This window comes from Ambystoma mexicanum, chromosome 11 (assembly GCF_040938575.1).
Source record: "Ambystoma mexicanum isolate Mex_15411 chromosome 11, UKY_AmexF1_1, whole genome shotgun sequence".
Lineage (NCBI taxonomy): Eukaryota > Metazoa > Chordata > Amphibia > Caudata > Ambystomatidae > Ambystoma > Ambystoma mexicanum.
The window spans coordinates 1,008,850,507-1,008,859,502 of record NC_090934.1 but is presented as its reverse complement, the minus strand read 5'-3'; positions in this window follow the sequence as shown (position 1 = coordinate 1,008,859,502).

Here is an 8,996-nt window from a genome sequence, read left to right as displayed (position 1 = left end):
TGAAAGCCCTTCTTCTTCACTCCCCCCCCTTGACCTTCTACCATCTCCCTGTGATTATATCTCATATCTGACTTTACTGCTCCTCTTCCTTTCTACCTCCTCTCCCTTCCTTCTTTCCATTCCATCATCTCCACTTCCAAGGAAACTGTTCTACATATTAAATCGTTGCTTGTATCATTATTGTTAACTACCTTCTACCATTATTGTATCTTGTTGTTATATTGTAAAGCGCTTTGGCTTAAATGGGAGAAATTAGACAGCATGGGTGTCCCGTTACACTTAATTTCACTAGTTGCAAAGTTACATCATGGTTACATCATGGCACATCCTACTAAGTGCGAATTGGCAATTCAGGTGCTACAACTGATCAAATTCCAATGGAGGTGGGGGTTAAGCAGGGATGCAATTTGGCAGCGACCCTGTTTAACCTCTACCTTTGTGATATCAAAGGTATATGGCAATCTAAAATTACATACCCTGCAAAGCTTGGACATCTGCAGATCTAATGGTTCGCTTTCGCAGATGACGTGCTGATTTTTGATCGCACACCTTATGGACTGCTAAAAAACCTGGATATTTTTTCTGAATATCTTTACAAGAATAACTTAAGGTGTAACGTCAATAAATCAAGAATTTTGATTTTCAAAAATATGAAAAAAAACTTCACATTATGAAATGGACCATAGACCATGTTGCTATTCCTGTGGAATCAAGTTTAAAATATCTAGGATACGACCTAAAGGATTCTCACTCGACTAAAATGTGGACTATTAATTTGAATGCTAAAATAACTGTTCTAGGTTCTCAAATGAAGATTGTGTATGCCAAGTTCTGCAAGTTTTCAATGGTTCCCTTGTTGGAATTCTATCTCTTAAAGGTGGAAGCCATGATTTTGTATGGCCTTGATTTATGCCTTATAAATATTGACTCAGTATTAGATCAACTTCAGGGCCAATTGTGGAAGACCACGCTCAGCATGCCTAACTCACTTCCAAATTGTGTACTACGACAAGAGCTTGGTCTAACCGCATTCTCGGCCAGAATTCATAGGTGCCAATTATCCAACTTGGCAAAGATGATTTTTCCCCCTCTACTTGGATTTCTCCATTATGTTGAAGTCAGCAAATCCACCTTATGTGGTAATCTTCCTTAATACCATGTCTAAACGCCTTGATGAATTTGCTCTAAAACCCATTGATCTTGAATATCGTTCTGCTCATGTGAAAAAACGGCTATTCGAATACGATTGGGCTAGAACGATAAACGAGATGCATTCCAAGAAATTGTACACAGAAGCTTCAGCATTTGTGCAAGCAAGGACTCCTCGTAGACCATACTTGCTCAAATATGTAGCAAATTACGAGAGCTATATTTAAGATTCAAGCTTAACCAACTGCACACTTGGGAAAAAACACTAAGTTGGGAAAAGGGAATTGGTCTAAACAAGGAGGCATTGTGTTGATTCTGTGGAGACAGTTCTCAAAAGGAAACGTTGAAACATTTAACAATTTTTTGCGGCTACTCTGAAGTGTGTCGTTCCACATTATTGGGAGTTTTATTACTTGATATATCACTCAATTCTAGAGAATGGTGTTGGAAAGTGTTCATGTGGGGTTCATCAATGAAAGCTAATTTGGCCCTCACAAATTTCCTCAAGGTGGTGGTTTCAGAATTGGATAATAAGAATTTGTTGTACATTTTTTTAAATGAAAGTACTTTTTATTTTCGATTCTTGAATGGTCTCAATTATGTAAATAACTTTTGTGATTATGGGAACAAGCTTAAGTTAAACTTGTCATGAATTTTGCTATATGTAAGATTATGATTTTTTTCTTTTTTCTTGTGTGAAACTTGTTTTATGTTTAAAAAAAACAGTGATGGTTTCGAATTTATGAGATTGTTAATCAAACTAAAAAACAACTTTTAATGAAAAAAATAAAAATAAATACATAAACATAATGCATATGTTCTGGACATGCTTGGTGGTACGAGAGTTCTGAGAGGCACTCGCAAATAAGGTAGCCAAGGGTGGAATTGAGATGCATGCCTGGCCCTCAGAGGCCTGTCTACTGGGGCTGTTCTCTCTAGAGAAGAAACATATGACTCACTTTGCCAGGATGAAGTACTTGATTTGTTCGCTTGCAAAACGCAGGATTGCAATGGCATGGAAGCCGAAAGAAGGACCCAACGTTAAAGCTTGGTGGAGTGATGTACACAGATGGGCGATTGCCGAGACCTCTATTTGGCATAGAGCAGTGTATAGGGGTTTGAAGGAGGTGAGTGATGATGTGAATGCATGGAATCCTTTGACTCAAGCAATGTTTGCCCCTTAAGAGGACATACCGCCATAGAAAATTGATATTGATTAGCATATTATGTGGGCCCCCACACTTCCGGGTTTTGCTTGGAGTACATGAGCATGACACTTCTAAAAAGATTGGGGGGAACCTGACTGCAGTGGCACGGGCAAGAGTTGTTGTTAGTTTCTTTTGTTGTTTTCACCTTAATGGTTGGACAGTCGTCAAAGAGCAGTATTTACAATTGTCACTGTTGAAAGTTTGTCTATTGTAAAGTCAAGCTATATTTGCTGAATGTTGTGACAGAAACAATATAAATTGTTTACAAAAAAAATGTAGAAACCTCTTGAGTGCTTGGCGTTCCTCCCACATACTAAGGAACTCCTTGCCACAGTAATCAAAGTTTGCTTGCAAACAGCACAAGAGCTCAAGGAAGAGTTCATTGTTCATGTAAAGTCCAGACATTGTACAGTTTATTCTGGCGAGGTTCAAGTTGACCCTAAAGTTAAACTTTCTGCTTTCAAAGCAGTCACTGCACAAAACTGGGCTGGTGGATGCAAAAAACACATACACTTTCTTTCGTTTGGGCTCCAAACCTGTTAAGCGTCCTGGATGCAGCTGCTGCATTATACCTTTTCAATCGTTTGCAACAATCTGATCTGGCTTATTGTAAGGTCTTGTGCATCTGAATCAGTGTCAATATCTGCCAGTTGTGCTCTAGAATGAAGAAGTGGTAAAGGGGGAGCACGGTCTAATGGCCTTGGTACCACATGTGGCATCTCAGATAGTGCATTCTTGGAGGTTTCTGGCTGATGAGGAGGTAGGCAGAGTTGCAAGGGCCTAATGAACCCATCAACTGAAAGCGACTGGCTGCATTATGTGGTAAGTGGTACCAAAGGAGGCCTAAAGAACGCGCAGCCTCTGCTGTAGAAGGCACAGGTATGAGGATGAATTTCAAAACTAGTATCTCAATGAACTGTGTAAAGCTGGTGCTTGCAGTGCCTGACAAAGAAACTATAGGTCTTTTTGGCAGAATTCCTGAGCTGCCTAAAATACATTGCAGGTGTCCCCCTATACTTAGACCCCCCTGGCAATCTTGTTAGGGATACCACCTAAGAATTACGATACCTGTAGGCTACCCAGGATGTGGGAGGCGCTTTTGTGAGCAGGGAGATTTGTGGTAGAACAAAAGTGGAGACAGCCGGCCACACCTGATACATTAGATTGGTTAGAGAAGTTATGGAACGTCTACTTGATGGGGAAAGGATACTACTTGGTTCACAATGACCCATCTAAGTTTATGGTGGAGTGAGGGACCTTTACAGAGAAATGCAATGCACAACCAGAAATATATCCTGCACCTGAGGAGGTAGATCCTGTGGTATCCCAGTAACCCCAGAGAGGAGGCGCAGGACGCAGTGGCCACCCGTACATGCCCTTGTTGACCATATGATTTTTCTTTTAATTTTCTTTTTTCTTCGGTTTGTTGTTATTAAAAACACAATAAACATATATTGACAAACACATAGTTTGAATTTGCAAATGATTGACCAACTATCACCATTGCACTGTAAAGAAGGGGCTGCAGGTACAACCCATGTTAATTACATGGCTGGAAAATAACACTCTATTATGTGGCATTCGTTTCTGTAGTGCCTGGAATTTAGTGATCTGTGTCAAAGCTTGACTTGTCTATCCAAAATCAAGCACATCAATGCAAAAACACACTTTAGGCAGGTCTGTACCAGCATACAGGATCTCTAAATATGTGTATTTATTTGACAGGGGGATGTGTGATTTGGTCAGAAACACTGTACACGGGAAGAAGAACAGAAAACAGAGTAATTCCCAAGTATGTTGCTTTACAAGGGGTAGAAGTGGTAGTGAGCAGGTAATCCAGGTAGTGAATGGGATAAGTAATATCACTTATATCACTTAGGGCATAGACCGAAGATATAAATGATTGTGTAATATATATATATATATATATATATATATCATTAAGACATGGAGGAAGGGAAAAACCGCACTCCAAGCATGAGGTCTACAGGTACCAATGAAAAAAGTGGCAAACTCGAGTCCAAGTGCCAGAAAACGAGTTTTAATAGATGGTTAAAAATAGTAGGCAAAAGACACACAGCAAACAAAACAGAACGCCAGGGCAGTGTCCTTAACGACGCGTTTCGCGCTTCTCCGAGCGCTTGATCACGTTAGGGAGACATGAAAGCAATGAGAGTAGATATTAACAATGAGTCCGTCTTCCATGTTGCCTATCAACACAAGCTAACAGTTTGGCGCAAAAACATGGCGGCCATTTTAGAGTGTAGCAGAAGACTGCATTAACCATAAAAAGAACAGGTTAAAAATAGAAGTAGAATCAATAGCACATTAAAAATCAGCACCAAACATGTAGATATATAGTAAAAGGACATGCAGTGAGATGGATGTAAACAATTTTCACTTAAAGTACATATTAGCGCAGATTAGCATAAATTAGCTGCAATAAGCATAAGTTGGCAGTCCACTGCTGTGACATAAAGTGCGAGTGCATTCCTATGTAAGCTTATGAAAAAATATATATGTATGGAATCGCTAAAAAAATATATATAAAAATATATATATTTAAAATGCAAGTGCATGTCAAGCTCACCAAGGCTATATGATAATAATACATAGAGAAGGCACAGCTGGGACAAAAAATGCTGTCTAATATGAAAACTTGTTGACAGATTGGGAACAGTCAATATATACGACCTTTAAGATAAAAACATGTTACAGGCTGCAATGTAAAGTGCAAGTGCATTAGATTGTAAACTTATGACTCTATCAGCATTGAATAGGCAAAACGTTGGTAATCATAAAATGTAGGTGCAAAATGCAGTTTTAAAGCTTGTGGGAAAAATAAAGGCAAAACAATGAAAAAAGCAATGTCAAAAACACCGAAAATTGCAGAGTACAGCCACAATCGTGTACTCCCAACATTCAGACCCCCTAAACATCAGAAAAGGGCAGGACAGCCAACATAGACCAACTGAACAATTAAAGAAGTTGGAAAATTTGAAAAAATGCAAATTAAAAAGAGCAACCAATTCCAGGCCAGGGCCAAAATCCAAGTAAACAAAATGGGAAAAGCAGTATATGGCAACGAGGGGCCAGGATCACATAACACAGACCAAGAACAAAGGAGAGGTGTGTGTAGGCGCATAAAAAAACACAGAATAATTACGTTCCCACGAAAGTGTGTAGCTCCTCATCCACATTATGACCATTGGGATACTTAGTGTCAAAGTCCAGGATAAACCTAGTTTCCAATTGTCTCAATTTCAGAGTGCGATCACCTCCCCTTGGATCAATTGGTACGTGAGCCACAGCAAAAAATGCAAGCAAATGAAAGTCACTGTCGTGTTCCTGTCTGAAATGTTTAGCCATAGGATACGTAGGATCAAGGTTCTTAATCGCTCTGAGATGCTGTAAAATACGGAGCTTAAGTACACATGTTGTGGATCCCACGTACCATTTCCGGCAAGGGCATGTTAAGACATACACTACAAATGGAGTCTCACAATTGATAAAATATTTTAACCTGAATTCCATACCAGTGATTGGATGTACAAAAGATTTACAATTAGTTGCATGAGGGCAGGCTTTACACTTTTGACACTTGGTAAAACCCTTAGGTAAGGTGGATAGCCAATTGGTCCTAGTGGAATTTTTCTGAACAGGAGACAAATAACTGGAGACCAGTCTATCCTTCAATGAAGGTGCCTGTTTGTAGGTTACTGTGGGACACTTGGAGAGTAATGGGCCAAGATCTTTGTCAAGCCTGAGAATATGCCAATGTTTCGCAACAATTTTACGAACATCATACGAGGCTTTGTTAAATGTAACAATAAGGCGAGGTTCATCCTGACCCTTATCTTTCCTCCTACTGGCAGAACCATGTAGTAACATTTCCCTTGAGAGTGACCGTGCTTTGAAGAAAGCCATTTCAATAATCTTTTTTCGATACCCCTGTCGTAGGAAGTCAGTGGCAGCCGACCTGCAACAGCGATCAAACTCTTGAATGTCTGTACAGTTACGTCGAAAGCGAATAAATTCGCCATAAGGAATACTGTTCTTGCAGGAGAGCGGATGGCTACTCGTTGCATGCAGGGGAAGGCCAGTGTTAGTGGGTTTTTTGTGTAAGGAAGTATGAATGCCTAGGTTGTCCAATCTTACATTGACATCCAAATAAACAATTTGAGTATAGCTGTGGCATTCAGTGAATCTCAAATTCACAACATTGTTATTAATGTTGTCCACAAAAGATCCCCACTCATTCTCATTTCCCTTCCAGATGATGAAAATGTCATCGATATACCGCCACCAACCAATAACTTGTGTAGAGAAACTAACTGAAAGTAATTCAGACAAGAAAGTAGCTTCCCACCACCCCATGGTGAGGTTAGCGTAGGATGGCGCAAATGTGCTGCCCATGGCAGTACCTCTGACCTGGTGATAAAAGGTACCCTCAAAAAGAAATACATTGTTAGTTAAACAAAACAGAAGCATATCCAAAATCATACTGCTGTGCCCCAAATAGTTCAAAGAACGAGTGTCCAAAAAATGTTTGCAGGCTACCAATCCAGTCGTGTGATCTATAGATGTGTAAAGGGAGACAACATCTAAGGTAGCTAACATTAAGCCCTCCTCCCAAGGTATATCTGAAATGTGACTCAAGAAATCCTTGGTATCGCGTAGATATGAGGGCAGGACTGACACTAACGGGGACAGAGTCTCATCTATGAATTGGGCCATATGTTCAAGGAGAGAACCACACAAAGTTACAATAGGCCTGCCTGGTGGATGGATCAAAGATTTATGAGTCTTGGGCAGAAAATATATGGTGGGTATAGTATGGCTAGCAGGCACAAGAAACTTGGCAAGCTCATCCTCAATAAGGCCTTGCTCGGCCCATTTGGTACATAAGGCAGTGAGCTCAAACTGTATTTCGACAAAAGGATTCTTTGGAAGCCTGGAATAACAACACCGATCACGTAACTGACGATTCGCCTCAGCCACATAACATTCCCTGTCCTGAATAACAATATTAGAACCCTTATCGGCAGGTTTTATCACAATGTTGGGCAAATTCTGCAGTTCATTAAGGGCCAATCGTTGTGGGATGGTAAGATTCTGTTTGTTGTTAAAAGGTTTTTTACGAAGTTTGCGAAAATCATTAACACATAAATCATGAAATGCCTCAATACATCCCCCCACCGAAAATTGAGGGTTGAACCTGGACTTATTTTTCAATTTAGTACGTATATCACAGTTGGGATCAATGTCAAAGTCAACTGGATCAAAAGTAGAGGGATCAAACAGTTCATTTTGGAGACAGGCCAAGTCCGTCAAGGTAGAGATGTCAGAAATACGAATGTCGGTTATATAGTCATAAGCAGTTATACAGTACAGGGAGGTGGAGCTGGGCAGCCCAAGATGGCCAATCCTTCTATTAACTCTATGCCGTCCTAAGAATTCCAAGTCCAGGGGACATAGAATTCCAAGTTCAGGGGACATGGTCGGACACATAAGAGCTGACGGGAAAGATCTAGGGGTGATGATATGTAGAGGAGCAGGAGAACCGGGCATCAGACACGTTTCTCTCACCAGTGCTGCTGTGGAGGGAGTAACACAAAGCTGCACAGTGCATGGAGCAGAAACAAGATAGGGGACAAGGAAAGAGGTGATCCACCAGAGAAATAGGTGAGAGCTCCTCCTCTGGAATGCCTACAGTGGTGTGTTGAGAAAACTACCACTAAGGCCAAGCAAGGGGTACCTCACATGTGCTTGGCCCTCTAGGATGGGCGTCCAGGTCTGATAGAGGGGGCAGTTTAATGTGGTTGTCACAACTAATTAGCCTGCCGGAAGCTGGGCTGCAGGGAACTACAAGGGGGCAGGTGAACAGGCTGCAGAGATTGAGGGCCTCCACCTGTGTTGCAAGATTGAAATTTGGGGGCAAACAGCACAGACGTGCCAGCAAATAGCTAAAATGGTACAAAAGAGAAAAGACAGAGGGGGCTTCTTTAGCCAGTGCTTCAGCAAAAGGGTGCTGCAGGGAGGGCAAACTCGCACCTGCGGTGGACATCACGGAAGGCTTCTGAGACTTTATGGTGGCAATAACAAGTCTGCAGCACACAGTAAATCAAGTGGAGAGATTAGGGAATATAATAAAGATCAAAGAAAAGACGGCAGATACAATCATTTTACTGGACAGAAAATTGGAGAGGACAGAAAATGTAAAGTAGGAAGAACACTAAAGACTTGACACCCTCATCAGTGGTTACAGGAAAAAGTGAGGTCAACCCTATAGTCCCTCCGATCCTCGGAAGTGGGAAACTAAGAGGATGGCAAAGCTTTCCAAATTCAGAGAGTATATCGTCTCCTGGCGCGAAGATCGAGATACCAAAGGAGAACAATGGTGAGGGTCATAAAGGACTCAGAAACACAATAGGCTTTATCAATAACAAAAAATGTGAGGGGGGGGGACAGTTGACCTGGAGGGACAGCATATCCTATAATATATCCCGAGGAAGTGGAACGATGGGTAGAGAGCTTATGAATATCCCTTTAAAGCTGTAGTTCTTAAAGAATAGAATTTTCTGCCTGAACCTCTTTACCTGGAAATGTTGTTGGCCTTAGGACAACCTATAACAGTGG